Source organism: Carettochelys insculpta, chromosome 6 (assembly GCF_033958435.1).
Source record: "Carettochelys insculpta isolate YL-2023 chromosome 6, ASM3395843v1, whole genome shotgun sequence".
NCBI lineage: Eukaryota > Metazoa > Chordata > Testudines > Carettochelyidae > Carettochelys > Carettochelys insculpta.
Genome location: NC_134142.1, coordinates 58,842,285 through 58,863,991, shown reverse-complemented (window position 1 = coordinate 58,863,991; position 21,707 = coordinate 58,842,285). Strand labels below are relative to the sequence as shown.

Below are 21,707 nucleotides of genomic sequence, written 5' to 3'. Positions count from 1 at the left end.
TTTGACCCACAATTCTGGAAATTTCCCAAATCATGAGCAACTTGCACAGTTACAAAAAGATCAACTCCAGCAGCTCTTACTCAGAGAAGGATCATGTTTTTTTCAGATGGAATTTTTCCAAGGGATTGAGGATTTAACCCTACTTGGCAGATTGTTTCAGAGCAGTAACAGGTGCCAAACGTGCAAGTGCAGAGTGGACAGGACTGTGAAGCATACCATATGACTCTCGGTGAGTGTGCCTTGTTAGTTTTGGACTAAAAGATATTTTCCCCTTTCTCTCCTATTTTTTGTGGGGGAGGAGGGAAGATTCAACCTTCTCAGGGTGGAAATAGTTCTAATAAATAAATAAATTCTTCCACTGGTGTAGTTTTTCCCCATTCCCACAGGAAAGTCTGAGATTTCTACCACCACCAAAGCCATAGCTCCTCCTTGAGCTATCCATGCACATCTAAAAGATCTTCTATAAGCATGGGGCTTCCTGGCTGCCTGCCACTTCTGGATGATAAAGTACTTACAGAAGCCACGTGGCTAGCTTACGTCAGGTTTTGTGCTACTGATTGAACAGCAAAGAGGACACCCAATGACATTTCATCCTGAGCCAAATGTGGGGCATTACAGGGTAGGATGCCTGATCCTGTCTGGCCATTGTGGTTCAGACATTCCAGGAGATATCTTCCATTCTGCTTTCACTGGTTCAGAGTTGAAGATGATCCTTGCAGAGAATTTGTCATGTGACCCTTATTACTTTAGAGAGCTTTGGGTGACTGGTTTGTTAAAAAATGGATATCTGCCAGGGGCTTCCAATCATGTTTGTTGTAGGGTCTCCATTCTAGGGGTTTAATAAACTGCTGAGTGGGGGACATAGCACACACTGCTACAGATCATGTCACTTTTTTGCATTTAATAGTTTGGAACTGTATAAAATCTACTTTTATTCACACTTAAATTCTCTTAGTGCTTTCCCATGAATTATAATGCACAGTAAACATGTAGGCAAATGGAACAATCATTAGAGTTTGGCCATAATTCACATATGGCCCATCACAGAGTCTATATACTCCATGCTAATTCAACAGCCAAAGTGTTATCAAAGTTCCTGATTGACAGTCTCACAATACCTAGGAAGCTAAACGAGGCTCAAGGCAGGAGAGTGGGCTGCTACAGAGACTGAGGGACTCAAGAAAGAGGATCATTTCAGAAGACTAATGAGAGTCTACTCAACTCACCAAGGCTACGGTCCTTGCCCATGAAAGCTTATGCTCCAAAATATCTGTTAGCCTATAAGGTGCCACAGGACTTCTTGTTTTTGAAGGTACAGACTAACTCAGCTACCCTTCTGATACAGGTCACACTAGTGAGTTTTTTCGACAAAACTCACCGCACTTCCACGCACAAAACGCATTTTGTCAACAATCTGTCAACAAAACTCAGCACTTCTGACGACAGCCTTCTGCCTCTCCCGCAGGAGGCAGAATGCCTTTCCTGACAGAATGTTGACAAACATGCCATGTGGACACTCTAGGGGGCCTTCTGTTGGCAGACAGGGCTTCCAGGACACTGGGCAGACCTGTCTGCTGTGCTTCTGGTTGGCTGTTCTGTTGAGAGAGAGCAGCCAGGCAGTCTGGCTTCGCTCTGTCGACAATGTGGACCACTCTTCCCATCGGCTTTAGTGTATGGCCACACTCTGTAAACAGACATTTTGTTGGAAAATCTCTTCCAATGGAAACATCTGTTGACAGATGCTTCTAGTGCAGCCATAGCCTAAGAAAGGAGAAGGAGGGCATGTAGCTGAGCGAAGACTACAGGAGTAAGCAATAGCTCAGGGAAGAGTCAGGACCACCAGTTCTGACTGTTCCAGACAAAGAATGATGTTTGTGATAGTTTTGTTTGTACTGATGTGTAAGCATTGGGTATGACCCCAGAGATGAATGCTGCTGAATTACACTGATACATAGCAGGGGAGGCGACATCAGCAGATCCACCATCCTGGCTACTCTATCTAACATCTTTCAGAAAGAGGTTCCTCAAACATTCCAGAAACTCTAGCACCCGCACTAACTGCTCCTGTTTGCCACTGCATATTTTACAACAGATATGCAAAAAGTGGAAGGGTGGGTCCTATCGGGGGGCATGAAATTTCATAAGGGTGGCACAGCACAGTTTGATCAGCTGCATCTCAGGCTCATCCATTTAATTAAAAATGTTGCAATCTGTTACTGCTTTATGTACATGGGTTCATATTTATATACCGATTAGTAAAGTTTTTACATTCTATATAAATATTTTCTTGCGTGTGCTGAAAGGGTTCTTTTTTTAATATGAACGTAATTGAAATTTCTGGTGATTTGGATTACATTAGACAAGTTGGGAGGGGGCCTTGCTAACTGCAGGGAAGTAAAGTGGATCTGGATGTAAAATGTTTGTTCATCCCTGTTTTAGAACAGCATGGATCAGTGATTTCACAGTCACAAGGGACACCTACGAGTAGGAATGGCAAGGTCAATGTCTTTTCCCTTGCTTAGTGGAAACCAGAGGACAGAAGAACTTAAAATTACACGTCCTCTGTTGCTGGGTTATTCCTGGTTGTTATGGATATGCTGCTTGTTAGGTGGGGATCACAGAAGTGATTTCTGGAATGTTAAGAATTGTCAAGGAACACCTTTCCAATGGATATATTCATGAAACTTAGTAAATGAATAAAGAATAGCCCACAAACAAAACAGCACAGACACAAAAACACCTATGTCCAATAATTCCATGAATAATTTTCAGAAATGAATTCCGTCTTTTAACCCCATCCCGCCCATCTGTGATTAGCTGAGGGCAATATTCCAATACTCAGTGAAGTGGCTTTCTTTTCAGACAACACTGAGGTAAGCAGTTATAAAGTAAAAACCATTTAACTCATTTATATGACTAGCTAAATACCCTGAACCAAATTTTATAACCAGGAAATCTCCTAAAATATTATTGTGGAAATGGTAAGTAGTCATTACCAGGGCCCTGCCAAATTTATGGCCATGAGACAATGTGTCGCAGATTGTGAAATATGGCCTTTTGTGGGCTTTTACCCAATAGTCTACAGATTTCACAGGGGAAAAAAGTGTTTCTTGCACTGGGAGTCCTGCCCCAAAAGGGAGTTGCAGGAGGTTCACAAGGTTATTTTGAGAGAGAAGGTCCCATTATTTCTGTGCTGCCTTCAGAGCTGTGTGCAGCTGGTGCTGAGGGCCTAGCTCGGAAGGCGGCATCACAGAAGTAAGGGTGACCATACCATACCATGCCATGCCACCCTTACTTTTGGCCTGGAGCTGGCAGCAGCTCTGCCTCTGGAGCTGGGCTCCTGGCTAACATGGGCTGTGACCCAGTCTCCAGCTGCCCAGCTCTAAAGGCAGCACCACAGCCATTAGCAACACAGAAGTATGGTTAGCAAAACTGCAATGCCCCCTCCCCTCTGCAATAAACTTGTGACCTCCCCACAACTCTTTTATGGGGCAGGACACCACCATGATATTGCACATTTAAATAGCTGAAATCATGAAATGAACTATTTTTAAATACCCTGACAGTGAAATTGACCAAAATAGACCATGAATTTGTAGGGTCTTAGCCTACCAGTGTCAGTGACTTGTAAAATGGTGAGTAGGGTTGATCCACATGGGCAGAGGGGTGGTGTTCCAGCACTCCAGTTTCCTTCCAGGGCCCTCTGATGCCCCAAAAGTCATTCATTGGGTTATCCCTCATAAAGCTGGAGTGTACGGTTTTTCTGGAATTCTATGCTGAATCAGAGTGCCAAATTATGGCCTACCCCTCTCCATCTGTTCCAAGCTCCTTAACAGAGATTATCATGGAGCAGCTTGTGTGTTCAGGAGCAGGCCCATATGCAAGGGGTGGGAGGTGAGACTACAAAGGGTCCCCAGTTATGGGTGGTAGGTATTAGAGGCAAAGTCTCCTCTGGGTCTTACCCCTCAACCTCTCCCTTCTTCCTCTCCTTATTCTGATGGTTCCTGAAGGCTCACGCAACAGCAGTTTGCAGACATATGACTCTTTCTCTGAAAGAGGCTCTGATAACTTAAAAGTGAAAAACCCTTGCAGCGTGTCAGACCTGTTAGCATAACATAGAACCTATGAAAGAGACATTAAGTGGTAAATAAATGCATTTAATATGCACGTGGCAGCCCTGAATTTACTGACAAAAATGGTTGTGTTTTATTTCCACAGGACCTTAATTGAAAATTTGCTTTAAATATTTTATTAGTTTGTGGCTGAAGCTTCTAAAATCACATCTCTGAAAAATCCTTTCGTATATATTTAGGTGCACAAACCAAGCATGCAGCTTTAGCCTTAAATGTTTGGCTCATCAGACAGTTTTTTAAAATAAATTCTTCAAAAGAGCACCCCAATCTAAAAATCATCAGCCAGGTAATATATCTTGGCCCCAGGGCCTTCTCCCCCTCCTTCCCTAACCCCAACTGCCAGCCTCCTGCCCTGCCTCCGGTACCTTCCCATCCCAATGCCCTGCCTTGAGCCCCTTGTGAACCCTGAGGCCTTGCTCCGGGCCCTTACATGCCCCAGCCCTTAATCTTCAACCCCTGGTACCCCCAGCATCCTACCCTAAATTCTGTACCCCCCACACATTTCAATCCCTGAGCTTCTCATGTACCCCAACCCTGATTTCTGTACCCCCACATCCCCAGCACCCTGCCCTGGACCTCCCACACTCCATCCCATCATTTCTGGAGTATTTCTAATTGACTTGTAGATTTGGTTAGCGTCTCCAAGCTGAGCTGTGTGTGGATGATGTGCCTTTTGGTGTGTTCACTGGCTTGAGTTGTTAGAAAGGATAATACGGGTACTCCATGAGAAATTCCCCTTTTTCATTTTATTTGATTTCATATTAAATAAACATTGTCAGCATTGAACCTTGTTACTTTATCCCTTATTTTAATATATTTATATTTATATTTAATATATTTTCTTCCGCATCTATGGACTGTTTTTTGTGTGCACTGGTGGTGCACATCCACACACTCCTTCAGTGCTAGGATTGCACAAAAGAAATTTAACCCACTCAAAAGAAAATTTGACCTGCCCGAGGATTGAAAATCTGAGAGGGAATGCTGGTCCCCTGCCCTGCTTGCTATCAGGAGCCCCGTTGCACGTGCAGGGCTGATGGCAGTTAGGAAAGCCTCAGGTGCACAGCAGCCAGGATGCAGGGCAGATAGGAGCAGGGAGAAGGTTAGAGCAGCAGGGGGCCCATGCACATGGTCATAGCTGCCAGCTGCAGGATGCTGTGGAGAGGGGTAGGGCCAGGCTGGCTGATGGAGGGGTAAGGGTGGGGGAGGACAGAGCAACTGGAGAGCTGGGGTTGTGGGGGAGAAGGGCAAGTCTCACTGTGTGTGGGGCGGGGGTCCACATTTACACAAAAAAGGCACCCCCTCCCAGAAATTCCTGTGTACGGGCCTGAGGAGACCACTGCAATTTTGGTAGTGGCTGAAACCCTTAGGGGGTGGTAAAAGAGAGAAGACTCCACACTCACTTTTTTCCCCACACCCAAGCAAAGGCCGTCCACAATTGGGGTCTTTTGCTGTAGGCTTAGACAGACTTGCTTTAACAGCTAAATGTCCTGCCATGTTTCTTCACTGGGCCAATTTCTTTTTTAACAGCTTTATGAACATGCTTTCTTCCGCATACAACAATATTTGTTTAATAGCACTCCATGTGCTGACATGGTTGCACCAACTACTTCTCAGGTTCCATTTAACTTCACCGTGCCACAAAAATCCTGGGCAACAAAACAAGGGGAAATGAGGACATGCAGTCGAAAGCAAGAATCCTATAACTTCTGCCTTTCCAAGTGACATGTGGTATTGTTTATGAAGCAGCAGGAGGATATTCATTTTCTGGCTTCTTTCATCCTGTCTGGCCTATGAAATTTGAGCTAAATAACAGTAGGTGAAAACATTATACTCTGACTACGCTCTGCTCACCATAAAGGGAGAAAAGTCTAGGAAACTTCTATTTTGGTCAAGGGTTTCTAAATTTAGTATCAGTTGAATCACTTGTATTCCTGCTCAATAAAGATTTTTTTTAAACAAAAAAAAAATCACACTTTATGGTGAACCACGCAAAGCTAGAAGGCCTTGGACTCTGGTGAGGGGGGAAATACAGCAGTGATAACATGCCCTGTAGCAGCCCAGAGCTGCCACAGACTGAAAATATTATAAACGTCTTGTACATCTCGGGATATGACTAGACTGCAACACAAACGGGCAGCACCTAATCTCAGCACCTGGGTCTTCTGTCTGAGGCTTGGTCTGTGGGGCTAAAATAAGAGTGTGGACTAGTGGCTCTCAACTTGTGGCCTGTGGGCTATTTGTTCCAGCCAGGACACAGCTGCAGCCCGTGTGATCATAGGTACTGGCACTAGCGATGCTGGAGATGCTGCCACATGCTCTGCCTTGAAATGATTTCCACTGTCGTCAAGGTTTACAGTTTGGTTCAATGGATCTCAGCACAACTACTATAAAGTTGTTCCAGCACCCCTGTGCCTGATTTCCTCAGGGCCATGCAGGAAGGAGTCACTGGTGTAACATTTCCTGCTGAGGCTGGAACCTGGGCTCTGATGTGACAGAGGATGCTATTTTTTGCCCTGTGGCATGAGCCTCAGTGAATTGACCCAGGCTCTGAGACTCAGTGCTGTGTGTCTTTTTAGACCCCAAGAAGGCGAAGTGCTAGCCCTTTGGCCATAGAAGCTCACTACTGTTTTGTGACTATCTTCTCATAAATGGACATACGAAGAAGAAAGGCATATATGAAACAGCAGGAACAGTTTGACTTCATGAGGTGTATTGTTCTGTCTTCATTCTTCAAAGCATGGACCAAAGGTTAAGCTTCCCCACTGGAGAGATCTCTGGATTTCCATTTTTTCTGCATATGCAAGCAGGGCAGGGACTATTAGAGTCAACACTGGTCTGCCTGAAGTACTGTTCTGGGATCATACACCTTCTTGACAACAAAATACCTAACCCTATACCTGAGGCTAGCTGTAGATGTGTATCTTTGGTCCAGCTTTGTTCCAGTCTGTTCCAGTTATATAATGTGGTTATCATTATGCACCTGAGTGCCTCAGTGTGGTGTCTACATTTCATGATGGTTTATTCCTGATGCCAAACATGCATCAAACAACTTATTTCTACTTGTATTGCATGTAGATGCCTATACAAACAAAAATGTCAGGGGGTAGCCAAGTTATTCTGTAAGGTGCCACAGACTTCTTGCTGTTTTTAAAGATACAGACTAACAGATGTATTGGAGCATAATCTTTCATGGGCAAAAACCGCTGCTTCATCAGATGCATGCAACTGACAAAATAGGTCTTTGCCCACAAAAACTGATGCTCCAAGATATATTTTAGTCTATAAGGTGCCACAGACTTGTTGTTGTTATATAAACATAAGAGGAAGGCAATGTGGTCTAGTAGGTTGAACAAAGGGCTATAAATCAAGGACTAATCCTTGATCTACGTCTAACTGAACATTCAGTGGCAACTTACACGTCTTCCAAATAAATTACTATTAGGATTAAATAGTTAGTGGACTTGAGTCTCCTCTCAGTTATAATGATATCATTGGGGTGTAACTCCAATGAAATCAGGAGTTATATAGGTATAAAATGTGAGATGAGACTCAGGCATAATGTCTTTACAACACTATGAAGCTGTTATCTGTAAGTATGTTTACTACCCTGATAGGGTTAGCTGAGCTACACTTAACAACTATGCCTGAAGGTCAGAAACATAACAGATACTTTAAAATGTGTACAATGCTTTTTTTTTCTCCCTGGCAACATATTTTATAACTGTCACATCACAAAAAGGCCAAAGATCATGTAACACCTGAGCTGGATCCTACATTAAGTTGTTCTTTGTATCATCAAGGAATCAGGTTTCAAAATTAGGCATTGCAGATTTCTGTGTCATCTATGTCAGCAAAGTGAAAGGCATATAACTCGTATCTCTGTTATGCCATGATATGTTATGTGACATACAAAAAAATCAGGCCACTCATTTTCACCTTTCAGTCTAGAATGACTATTTTAAAATTAAGGACAGCAACAGAAAATAGGTCTCCTGTGTATCTCTCACATGACAGGCTACAGCAACTGTGAGAACAAAATGCCTGCTGCCCTAACCCTAATGATGCCGAGTTCTTGCCTTTTATGGGGTAGCACACAAACTACAAAAGCATAATAGTTTCTTAGCTGCATAAACAATGGTACCTCACAAGCAGGAGCATGATGCAGCTGGAAAGCTGGCATACAACATGCATGGCTCAAGACGTACAAAATCTGACTCCATAAATCTGAAAGTCCAAGATATTATGCCAGATGAATTTGTCATGCAGAGAAAGGGCACATTTCTTTAAACATTCTGCATACTTTTGTGATGAAAATATCACTGTACAGTTTTAGATTTCACATATCATAAAACATACGGGGCACAATAATCCATCCCAGACTTTTTTACTGTCGTTATTAAATGGTGCTAATATGACAAGAATTTTCTGAAATGCATTTGGAATAAATTGTGTGTGCTTAAACTAACTGATCTACAAATGCCTAAGATGAAAGGAGTGTTGGCATTTTCCTCACTTATCTGTATTTTTTCTAAACCTGAAAGACTGGATTTAGTGGAGCAAAATTTTTCTTGCAGACAATCAAAAGTACAGTGGTATCAATACATTTGTACTCCAATCCAATACTTGCTCTGAGATATAGTACAATGTTTTTGTTTTCAGATGCACGTACAAAAGAGGGCTTATTACAAATTATAAAATGGTCAAGGGGGAAAAAAAGCAATTTAAATTACCTGTTTAGGATTCAGAGTTGCAACTGGAGGGGTTAGGGTTAAGAGTTCAGAGACCTGAGCTAAGTCGTAATTGGTTACAGTCAAAGGCTGTGTCTACATTTGCATTCCTCTTTCGAAAGAGGCATGCAAATGAGGGAAATAAAAAATGCAAATGACATGCATATTTACATATCTGGCACCTCATTTGCATATTCTTATTTCAAAATAGCTTCTTTTGAAAGAAGAAAATCAGTGTAGACACTGATCTTTTGAAAGTAAACCCCACCTTAGAAAGAATCCTTCTTCCCATAAAAAAGGGAAGAAGGATTCTTTTGAAGTTGGGGTTTACTTTCGAAAGAGCAGTTTCTGCACTTGTTTTCTTCTTTCGAAAGAAGTTATTTTGAAATAAGAATACACAAATGAGGTGCCAGATATGTAAATCTGCACCTCATTTGCATTTTCAATTTCCCTCATTTGCATGCCTCTTTCAAAAGAGAAATGCAAGTGCAGACACAACCAAAGTGTTCATTAAGAATACAAACAAGACTTTTTGACTGGGTATTTATTGCATTAAGGTAGCATGCAAAGGCCCCAGTAAGGCTTTGTATTAGTTGAAATGCAAACACAGAGGAAGATGTAGCCTCATCCCAAATTGCTTACTTTCTAAGCCAGCTGTTCTCAAATTTATTTGATCAGGTCCCTCTTCTTTGTGTCTTAGTCATTCATGCCCTCACCCCCACAAGTATGTGTGCCACCACCCAGCTCTGCAGGGAGAGCAGATAGTGGCTGCTGGCTGGGTGCCCAGCTCTGAAGGCAGCTGCGCAGAAGGGTGGCAATGTGAAAAGTGATATTCAGCTTAGCACCTCATTGCTAACCTTACTTCTGCTCAGCTGCTGCCACTCCAGAGCTAACAGTCAGAATCCCTCTGACCTAGGTGAAGGACTGGATAGGGAGAAAGGTGCCCAAGTTTACACTGCCACCCAGTGAGGGAATAGGGGTGAAGAGATTCTGAGCCCAGGCTGTCTCCCACGGAGGGATTGAGAGTGAGGGGGAAGGAGAACACAAGCCTGGAGGGTGGTGATCCGAGGTCCCCGTTATCCCCACCTCCCAGATTTGCACTGTCCTTCTGCACTGGCCCCAGTCCATTGGGCTGGCAGCCAGAGCTCTTTAAAAAAAGGCATCCAGCTTGTGCCTCCCTGTTAACTGAATAGCAGCCAAAGAACAGCAGTGACTACTAGATACCACAACTTGCTGTAAATACTGCAAAAGCTAGAAGACCTGTGATGATCATAAGAATTGCTTGTCCGGGCTGGTGTCTTGTTTCCAGCAATTGCTGCTGCAGGATGCTTTGGGGAAGACAAAAGCTCTGTGGCACCTAACTGCTGTATTGGGCCATGAAGGTCAGTTGTGATATGGGATTTCATCCTGACTCCATCGGCAATCAGCTTGTTCTCAAGCACAAAGCTGTTGAGCATAAAGCAAACAGCATGCTAGACAGATGGAATCTGGGCTTTCCTCTGAAGTGTTCCAATTATAAAAGAAAAGTTGTTATTTATTTAACTTGAAGAAAGTGGTTAATAATTTAGCTCGTGTCTTTTCAGTCTGATGAGCAAGTGAATATTCTATTAAGCTTGAGATGACTTAGCTACTTCAGATTTACGTTGCAAGTTGAGTTCAGAATATCACAAATATATTGTCTTCCTGTCTTGTAGAAAATGCAACACAAAGAATCGTGTTATAAATTATTTCAACAGGCCACTCACTACAGTCTGGCCAGGTGCATTGGTCTGACCAAGCAGAACAGCTGAATAAATTATAAAACTCAGCAAATGGTTGGTGTTACTGGCACTTGGGCAAAACAGATTACATCAGTCTTGTCTTCTGAACTTGAAACTATACATCATACCACTGCCTTTTAGACTTCTAAACTGCATTCCTAATTCTGTAGAAGTTTTACTGTGTCCCTCACTAGAAATTATAAGTCCAGTGGGTCCAGTTCTGATTAGTGTGAATCAGAGAGAACTTCACTGAAGTTCAACTGGTACAATAGTGGTGGGAGGTCAGAACTAGGCCTAAGGCAGGTGTGGCCAAATTGTGGTTTACACCTGCAGCTCTGTTGTTATTACAGTGTGGCTTTCAAGCCCTTAGCCCCCACCCCATTCTCTGCCTCCCAGACTGCAGTGGGGTGGATGGAGAGAAGAGCTCAGGACGTCTGCCTGGCAGTGGGTAGTGCAGTAGAGGCTTCTGTGCAGTGGGGAGGAGGGTACTGGGACTTCAGCCTGCCAGTGGTCATGGCTTCATCAGGTCTGAGGCTGAAGCCCCAAGCACTGGTGCACAGCAGGTGCATCCCAACCCTCCAACTTCTGATGTTTGTCCTGTGTGGCTCAACAGGCCATTATGTTTGGCCATCCCTGGCGTAAAGTATTAGCTTCGTACATATAATCTTTGCAACTCACTGAACAATCTTGAGAAATAAAGGTAAATAAATTACTATGCATAATTATAATACACAGTGAAACTTGTACTGAAAACAACCGGGCAATCTCCTGTCTGAAGTAACTGCTGTAAAGTACCTTTTTTAGCAGTGCTCAATTTTTTTTTAGAAAAACAGATGTTGGATTTTTTTTCTCAATTTCTGTCGTTGCCTTAAGCAGTCACTTAGACCAGATTTCACGCCATTTTGTTTTACCATCATTCTTACGAGGAACCCAATCTCCCCTTCTTGAAATTCCCACTGAGAATTCTGTATATGCTGTAAGATGTCTCTTGTATAACTTTGTAGGGACTCCCCAGATTTGTGTGTATTTGTCTTTAAGGACTTATTTGGATTCATGGCTGTTATTAATTGACCTCTTCTCTTTCAGGTCATAGCAATCTAAGGAGCCCAGGTTCTTCTCTCTCTTCCTGCATATGTCTTCTCTGAAACATGCAGTGTCTCTGTCCTCTTCTCCCTCTCTATCTAAAATAACCAGTGAGTGACCCTGGAGAGAAATTACAGCCCCTTCTGTCAGCTGACTCCCTGATCAGCCCCATTAGCAGTGCCAAGTCCATTAACATAAGAACCGTTGCCGCAGTTACCATCCGCTGGAATTCAGACATGGAAAACTGACTGGCCTTGCACAGTGCCCCTCTTTGTCCCAGGGTGCTCCATTTTACTGGACAGTCACCTTCCACTGTTATCTCTGTGCCAACGTCCCTTTGAATTTTAGTGCAAGCTGGAGATAAAAGGACACCTAGAAGCAAAGAGCCACTTTACAATCCAAAGGGAGTTTGCAGTCTGACACAGGTACACAAAGGCTATGCCAACACATCAAGTAGCTCACATGCTCATACTGATGCTAGCTTTCATTTGTGTTAGTGAGCTCACAATGGCACTGTAGCCACAGTAGCATAGGCAGCCGTGGCATGGCTTAGTTGCCGCAAGTGTGTATAAGTGGGGTTCAGGACAGTTTGTAGTGTGTGTGGCTAGCATGGTGCGACACTACCTTTTTACCTGGTCAGCTCAGATGAGAGGTAGCACAAACATGTCTATACAAGCTAGAAATCACACCCTTAAGTCACAGTGTATACATCGCCAGAGAGTCCCAATGTCAAACAGAAATCATAACTTGAGCACAGATTCCCCAAATTGTGTCACTGATCTAGCCACACAAATTTTCTTGAAACTGGGGCAATAGTTTCTCAGTTGATACATGAGGATAAAAAGAACTTGCCTGAGGAGATGCTACCTGCCAACCATGTTGCACTTAAGGAATTTGCACCCATCAGCATGGTAGAGTTTAGACAATCTGAAGAGAATTGAATTGGGTATAATTCAGTTTGGGTAAATTAGACCTATGCTAATACCAACTCAGCATGTCTTTGTTCTGTTAGGAGCAAATCCTTAACGCGGAACTAGCACTCCCCTTCTGCTTGGGAAATTTAGTTAGAGACCATCATCTGAAGCAACTGGGATGCCCTAAGAAGAAAATGTAAAAGATCACTCCTTCCTCAAAAGGTGAATACCACTAAATCAGATGTGAGTAGGAATAAAATCAAAGGTTGGCACCACTTTGGAAAAAAAAATGCCCCTGTGCAAGAAAGCAGGGCCATCAACACTAACAGAAACAAACGGTAAGTGATGGTATAGCATGTGTACAAACACACACACCCTCGAAACCTGGACCAGAATGTTTGATTGATTGATTTACAAGGGATACAACAGGATGACTCCACCAAGATGTGAAAGGTCTCAGTTTGTGGAACAAAGCTAAAACTCACATCATGTAAACTACTCCTCCCTGGTGGACATTTTCCATTTTCCTAAGAAGGTTTTTGAGAATGAGAACTTTTTTTGGTTTTGTTGGAGGGGTGGAAGGCAATTATGTGTTTTATGTCCTATTTTGTTTTAATGTAATGGATTTTTTTCTCCTGAAGGTCAAGTTGAAAACAGTAAGTCATAAGGGCAAATGAAAATATTCTTGGTGTTTATAATAATAGGGGTTTATCAGGCCATTTGACTTGATAGTGACAGCAATAGAGAGGGTTTAAAAATAACAAATTTGAGATTAGCAGGATGGTCCTTGGTTTGCAGTCTGGAAATACTCTCCAGTAATTAGTAGGAAAGAAGGTTTCTAAATGATAAGGGAGATAACAGTGAGGCCCTCCACAGAGGGCTAGCCAGTGGGAGGAAGAGATGTGATTTAGTTCTTTGGAAGAGCAGTACTGGATTTGCAAAGTGCAGCGGAACATAAGAAGCAAGCCAGGTTTTAATTATGTCTGAAATTGATTTCCAATCTAAGGACAGCATCTAAAAATAATACAGGTTGGACCTCCCTTGTCCAGCACCCTTGGGACCTGAGCGGTCCTGGAGGAAACAAAAAAGCAGTCATGTAGCACTTTAAAGGCTAACAAAATACTTTATAAGGTGAAGAGGTTTCATGGGGCAGACCCACTTCTTCAGATCTGGAGACAGCGGATTTGCCCCATGGAAGTTCATCACCTAATAAATTATTTTGTTAGTCTTTAAAGTGCTACATGGCTGCTTTTTTTGTTTTGTTAGGATACAGACTAACATGACTACCTCTCTGTTACTATTCAACATGCAAGTCCTGACAGAGAGGTTTTGCTGGACCAGGGGAACTCAATGCTGGCCCCTCTACTAACATCCTCCAGGCTTTCCCTGGGAGGCTGCTAGACTCCTATCCTACCTGCCAGAGTCCCCTTCTGGCCACTCTCCTTTGTTTTTTTTTGTTTTTTTCAAATAAATGCTTCATTTGTTTGTTTTTACAGATAGTCAGCAGCCTAAAATCAAGAATAAACCTACAATAATAAATCAGTATGCAGGAAGGATAGAAGGAGGAAAAAATGAGGAAGGGAAATAGATTTCCAGTTGAAACATCCCAGAGAATTTTATAAAGAGCATAGTTTTAAAAGTCTGTAAACCTTTTAAAACACATTTTCTTAACAGAAGATGAACTGTCAAGGAATTGTTCATGATATTTCCAGTTGTGCATTCCTAAACTGCAAATGGAAATTCCTCAGCAGATCACCTTAGTTCAGTGTGAATGCTTTAAGTTTAAGTTTAAACTTTCATATGCTGTGCCCATTTATGGATAGTTAAAGACAGCAACAGGTTTATTCAGTTTTATATCATAAAGAATGAATTGCCTGTATACTATAGTGATTACCAACCTGTTTTTAATGGCACAGTTTAAATCTGAACTTATGTTGCCAAAACATGTTTTGTTGCTTGTGTCTGTTTTTGGTGGTTTTGTTTTTGTGAAATGCAGTGTATGGCTACACCTACGCTCAGGAAAAAATTCAAAATGGCCATCCTAATGGCCAAATAGAAGAATACTAATGAGGCACTGAAATGAATATTCATATATTAGCATGCCGCCAGGCACAGCACTTTGAAAGTGCCATGGTTCACCAGCCTGTGGCTCGTCTACACGGGGGGTCCTTTTTGAAAGGAACCTGCAAACATCGAAATCCCCTTATTCAGCTGATAGGAATAAGGGGATTTTTATGTTTGCAGAGTCCTTTCAAAAAGGACCACCATGTAGACGAGCCGCAGCCAAACTTTCGAAGTGCTGTGGCCGGCGGCATGTTAATGAGGCACTGAATATTCATTTTAGCACCTCATTAGTATTCTTTGATTTGGCCATCAACATGGCCATTTCGAAGTTTTTCATAAGTGTAGACATGGCCAATGTCTGAAGATGCAGCTGACAGTTCATTTTGTTTTCAGCACAAGTTGAAATCCATCTAATGTAGCAATGCTTGAGCAAAGTGATATGTAGTCTTCTGAAAGAGTACCTGTGTTCCCCTTTTTATCATTCAGTGTCCCAAATTCTTCCCTCAGTTACATGCTCTGTGCCATTAATGCCATAGTTTTCAGGATCCCACTGGGTTTGGGCATGCATTTTAGGACTGAATGCATAGAATTAATCACAAATTGAGTAGATACTCTGACTATTTCCCAAAGAGCCCTGCTAAGGTATCTTTCTTTACCTGAGCTATTCCATTCCTAACTCTTTCCTGCTCAGGGAAGGACAGTCATAATATGCTTTGCAAGTATTTTGTGGCCATTTTGTGATGGAGAAAGGTAGAAGAAGAGGCTAGATTGAGACAATCAAAATAGTGTGCTTTTGTGCCCTTAAGATATTTGATTCTGTATCCATGAGATAAAAGATACCACATTAAGGGTCTGTATTTCCTATCTTTATAATCAGTGTCTTTTAAATGAGATTTTCTATGGTGGATGTAGAAAAAGTGTGTTGTGTTTATCATATTTAGCTAAATTCCTGACTGTTCAGCCAGCTATCAAGAGTCGCACAGATGGGGGGAGCCGTGCTGAAGCTGCCATGGCTGGGGAGAGGTGCCTCTCATCTGATCCCCCAAGCAGCTGTGGTGAAAGAGGGCTGGAGGGAGTCCTCTCTTCCTGTGGAAGCCCCAGAGCAACCTACACCCCAGGCATCTCATCCCTGGTCCCTGCCAGAACCCAAATGCCGGGCCAGAACCCTCACTCCCCACACCCAATTCCCTGTCCCAGCCCGGAGCCCCCTACCACACCGCAAACCCCTCAGCCCCATCCCCAGTGGTGCTGACAGCTGGTGCAGGCCTGAGGGCAAGGGGGGAGGGGTGCTTGGCTCTCTGCCCCCAGAAGGGTTGGGGCCAATGGCAGAAGGGGCAGGGTTGGGCAGTCGGCTAAATAGCACCAGCTGGCACTCCTGACCCCTTTGAAATGCCAGGCCGAGGGAAACTGCCCCATTTGCCCCTTCTCCAATCTCCACCAGCAAGCCTGCCCATCCCCACCACACATTACCTCCAAGTGGTGAACATAACAAAATTAATTCCACACACGGACATACAAAAATGGAAGGAACGCTGCTATTTAGTAAAACAGACTTTTGGTATGTTGATGTTGGAGCTGAATGCTTAAGTAATCAAGCTCATACCTTAGTGCACAAAGTATCATTTTAGTGAGCAAAGTCTAGAGAAGGCTTCCAGTATTTCAGCGGGTTCTGAATGTTGTTCTTTGTCCTTCGTTTGTGCAACTCAAACATCTGGCATGCCTCAAGCGAACCTGCTGTACTGTACATGCAAATCCTCTTCATCGCTTCTTCAGTTGCTCTCTCACAACTTCATACAACTAGTTTTTAAATCCATCCGTTTCATATATCTTCCTTTCATTATTTACAGGCCTTAACGTTTAAAGCTAATAGACCAGATTAATTGAGACGGAACTTGTACTGACATCAGCTGGAACTTTGCCCAAGTATGGACTGCAGAATTTGGTTAAATAATACCACAAGTTAAACTTTCAACGTGGTTCTACTAAAGTGCACGTGGTAGGTGTACCTAGAAGAGCCCACATGTGCTTATAGAAGTGGGTATTATTTGTGCATGCAGATGCTGTATCCCATAAATGCAATAACTGTTAGTGCTTTTTTAGGGTTTGAGTAAGACTAATGCACACTGGAGTAGATAGTCCAGTATCTACACTAAGTCTGTGCAGACATGCAGTCAGTGCTTTTCTGTATTCAGTATTTCACTTTGGATTCTTATGTCCTGTTTATGGAGGGTTTATATCAATATTAGGGAACCATATTTAAACTCTAATTCAGAGCCACACTATACCCTGTGTGTAGGAAGGGCCTTCCATGTGCTGCTCTCTCCCTGCCCATGTGGAAAAGGGGATCAGCAAACTTCACAGTACCATCACCCCATGCTCTACATCCCACTGTCTTCCACTGTTCCCCAGAACCTTCTTGTGTACAAGAGGAAGGCAAAACCAGAGGAAATTATCCCTCCACCCCACCTTTTAAGAACATGGGAAAGAACTGAAAGAGACCTCCTGAGTCAAGTCCAGTTCCCTGCTGTTACAGGTAACTGTGCCATGTAATATTAAACTTTTTTCAAACCCATTCATTTTCTTGCTCCCACTCATATGAGGAAGCTGATGCAGAAGCTCACTTTTCTTACATTTGAGTGCTTGGTCTTATAAAGCTTCAACACATGCAGAAAACCATTTTTACAGTCAAAGGAAATCCTTTTTGAAACAAGACTGCATTTAATACACGTGAAGAATCACTGCTTATTTGTATGCTAAACACTGGAAACTCCTTGGGGCAGAGACTCTCTTTTTGTCTTGTGCTTGGCTTGACCTTGGGTTCCAGGTCCATGATTAGAGGCCCTTGGCCCTATTTAAATGCAAATAAATAATAAGTACTCCTGGGAAAAGCATGCTCAGTTATGATAATGACAGAGCTGCTAATGTCAGATTTGGGTCTACTGTGATAGTCAAGCCAGAGGGCTAGCTTAGAAGGGGAGAGAAATGATGAACAGAGGGATACTTCAGGGCAGTGAGGAGCAGCTGACTCAGGGAAGCAGCTAAGGAGGGGCTGCTAGAAATCAGTTAGGGCCAGCTGAGCTCAGGTGAGGCTGCCATGGGACTGTTTAAAAGGCCTGCCCTGCTGGGAGAAGGGGAGGAGAACAGAAGAGGAAGTTGAAGGGGGTGTGAAAACAGAGAGAGTTGGAAAGCAGCAAAGAACAGAACAGAACACCAGCATTGCCAGAAAGGGAGGTGAAGAATTCCCACAGAGGGTGTTTGGACTCCCCTCCTGCCAGGTGACCAGGGGCCCCTCCCCCCAGCCCTCTGCAGCCAAGGGGCATAAAGGCAAACCATGGCCAGGGCATATGGGACCCAAGCTACCCATGGGACTGGGAGCAGAACAAGGGGCTGAAGCCGAGTAGTGAGGCTGACCCAGCCACATGACCAAAGTAAAGAGTAACCATCATGCTTGCACTTATAGAACTGCCACTCTTCACTGAATCAAGTATCGGAGGGGTAGTGGTGTTAGTCTGTATCCACAAAAACAATGAGAAGTCCTGTGGCACTTTATAGACTAACAGATCTTTTGGACAGTAACAGAGAGGTAAGCAAAGACCAACTTTGTCAGATGCATCACTCTGCACTGCAATATCAGGTTACAGTTCTCTCCTGTCTATGCCAGGTGTTTGGTAAATGAATGTACTATAATACTAAAAGTTACTTCACTCAGGGTAGCCTAAAAACAGATGTAAAGTCAGCGCACCTGAACCCCAAGAAAGCTGAGTTCAAAACCCAAAGTTGAGAAGACCCTAACTTTAGCTCATGTTCCGGAAGCAAGATGCCAGCACGCATTTTTCTGAGCTGCAGTGATGGCATGAAATGTTTGTCCTCTAGTGCTGTGTGTACCAAAAGGACATGTGTCTAATTGATTTCAGCCATAGCGGGCTAAGCTGCAGTTCACTTGGGTGGGTTCAGATTCCCACTCAAATCATTCATCCTGACTTAAAAGCAGAGTCCACCCTTAAAGCTCTCTCCTTGATCTTGCATAGGAATTCAAATGAAGCCTTTTGTTATGCCATCAGAATAGGGGATCAGTAGAGCTCATCCAGCATTCCACAGTTTGATTTACAACAGCATTCTTGTCACTGTTCCACCTTGAAGGTTAATGTTAATATCTTGAGTGTGGCAGATATGGAAATAGCTGGAAATTTGGCTCTGCCCAAGACGAGGAAAGAAAGGAGATTAAGTACAATGCAGAAGCACAATAGATGATCCAGAGACAGTCATAGCTGTTAACTCAAAAGAAGAAAACAGCCAAAAATTGAAACCAAAAATGTAACTGGAGCTGTCAGTTTATTAAACAACAAAAGGGAGTTTAGTCTACATTTTCTAAATGCTCAAAAATCTTAAATCAGTACTGATACAGTGATAAAAATCGGTTGTTACAATAATGTTTACATAGAATCTGTCATCCAGAAGGATTTCAAAACCCTCTAAACTCTGTAGCTACGTCTACACGTAAATGCTACATCAAAATAGCTTATTTCGATGTAGCGACATCGAAATAAGCTATTTCGATGAATAACGTCTACACCTCCTGCAGGGCTGGTGCCATCGATGTTCAACGTCAACTTTGGGCAGCACTACATTGAAGTAGGCTCTGCAGGGGAGCGTCTACACACCAAAGCGGCCCACATCGAAATAAGGGTGCCAGGAACAGCTGCAGACAGGGTCACAGGGCAGACTCAACAGCAAGCCGCTCCCTTAAAGGGCCCCTCCCAGACACACTTGCACTAAACAGCACAAGATCCACAGAGCTGACAACTGGTTGCAGACCCTGTGCCTGCAGCATGGATCCCCAGCTCCAGCGGCAGCAGCCAGAAGCCCTGGGCTAAGGGCTGCTGCACACAGTGACCACAGAGCCCTGGAGGGGCTGGAGAGAGCATCTCTCAACCCCTCAGCTGATGGCCGCCACGGCGGACCCCACTATTTCGATGTTGTGGGACGTGGATCGGCTACACGTGCCCTACTTCGACGTTCAGTGTTGAAGTAGGGCGCTATTCCCATCTCCTCATGAGGATAGGGACTTCGACGTCTCGCCGCCTTATGTCGATTTCAACTTCGAAATAGCGCTCGCCATATGTAGACGTGGCGGGCGCTATTTCGAAGTTGGCACGGCTACTTCGAAGTAGCCGGCACGTGTAGACGCGGCTTGTGTGTGTATGCATGTGCGCATGTTGTGAAGCAATTCACTTTCCCCTGCAATCCAACCAGCTCTGAGCAGAGCACAATTGTACATGGCATTGACATGCTCCTGAAATGATTTAATTTCTTTTAAGAGAAACAAGCAAAGAATAGCTTCCTCCAACTGTAAATATAATCGGTGTTTAAGGCTGGATGTAATTACCTGAACTGGAATTTATACCAACTTTACCCCAGCGCAGAAAGTGTTATGCTGACGTTAGCCTTCTCCCATTGACATAAGTATCATCTCTAGGGACAATGGAGTACCTATGCTCTCCTGTCAGCATAGGTTGCACCTTTGAGCAGTACTGCTCCATTGGTGCAGTGCTGTGCATGTAGATGAGCCCACAGTTTCAGCTTCAGAGCAGTAGAGTGGTGGTAAAGCTCTCGAATGGGTTACCTGGAGAGGAATCTCCATCTTTAGAGGATTTTAAGGCCAAGTTTGACAAAGATCTGATTGGAACGATGTAGTTAGGGGTTGGTCCTGCTGGGAGCAGGTGGTTGGATTAGATGACCTCCTGAAGTCTCTTCCTATCCTCATGTTCTATTATCTTAAATGGTGACTGTAACACTTGCAAGAAAGCAGCTTTTGCAATGGATTGGAGTGGGTGCCAATGAGGTGTTGGAAGCTCTCAGAGATAATGAGGAGGCAATAATCTTTGTGAGAGTCAGACACATAGGGTATTACCCCATATCAAACACTCCCTGGAGGAATTATTGATGGAATCTCACCCTGGCACAAGTGTATACAGACAAGGAACTAGAACCTAGACTCATGGAGGTTTGAGAGCTGCTGATGCTTCTTCATCAGCACCAGGAACTTGGGCCAGCCATGTGCTGGGAGACCTTGTGGAGCTAAACACTGCAGTAAATACTGTCCAGACGTGCCTAAGTCGTGGCTCACCCCCACGGCCCTACAGATCGATCTATGTAGATATAGAAACCAGGAAGTCTTTACAAGGAGCAGTTTGAGCAATGATGCAGGCTGCCTGCTTGCTTCTGGTCTAGACTTGGTCTTACTGTGAGTATCTCACACCATCTCCTGACTTCGCTTGCTCCTGCTTCCACCACTTGATCTTTGCTTGCAGCTTGGGACCTGACCCTAACTTCTTGGTATCCTGACCCAGCTTGACCTGACTTGTGCCCTGATTGCTGCTTGGTCACTGACTGCCCACAGCCATGCCCTGGCAATAATGAATTCCCCCCTCTAACCTGCTTATCAAGTGCCAGGGGTTAGAGAGGGAGGGGCTTCTGAGCATGTGTCAAGGCTAATGAAGAAATTACTTCGAACTGATTTCTAGAGTTGTTAGATCTTGTCTCTCTAAGAGTATGCCTACCTAACAATAAAATAAAATAAAATCCTTCAATGTTTGTATGTACAGCACCTAGCCCAAAGGGATCATGGAAAATTTCTAGGTAAGCTGAAGGACAAGAAGATGTTTTAATGAGTATGTCTTCCTTGCAGAGTTAAGGCAGGTCACAGGTTGGTGGGCTACCATTTCCCCTAGCTCCCATTGGCCAGAAACAGTTAATTGAAGTCACTGGGAACTGAAGAGGCTGTGCCTGGGTATGTTCAATGGAAATAAAATGTTTTGTGGCCTACCAGAGGATTATCTGATGGGTGACATGCCAAAGGCTGCTGATCCCTGACTCAGACATTGCTATTATAGTATGCGCACCATGGCCTCCCACAGGTATAAACCCTGGAAACCTGAAGAATGTGTTCTGTTGACTGGGTTAACGCTGGTGTTCCACCCACTTGTGTGAGGTGCCGGGAAGTCTGGGATCATAGCTCTTGGT

At 43.7% G+C, this 21,707-nt stretch overlaps 2 long non-coding RNA genes across 2 annotated transcripts in view; one reads left to right on the top strand and one right to left on the bottom strand.

Moving 5' to 3' along the window:
• LOC142014422 (uncharacterized) overlaps nt 1–21,707 on the bottom strand; it is a 218,949-nt gene that overhangs the window by 53,532 nt on the left and 143,710 nt on the right. The window lies entirely within an intron of this gene.
• LOC142014423 (uncharacterized) lies at nt 11,710–16,667 on the top strand. The gene is made up of 3 exons (XR_012645936.1): nt 11,710–11,816; nt 12,719–12,842; nt 16,532–16,667. It is a non-coding gene; the product is annotated as an uncharacterized LOC142014423 (long non-coding RNA).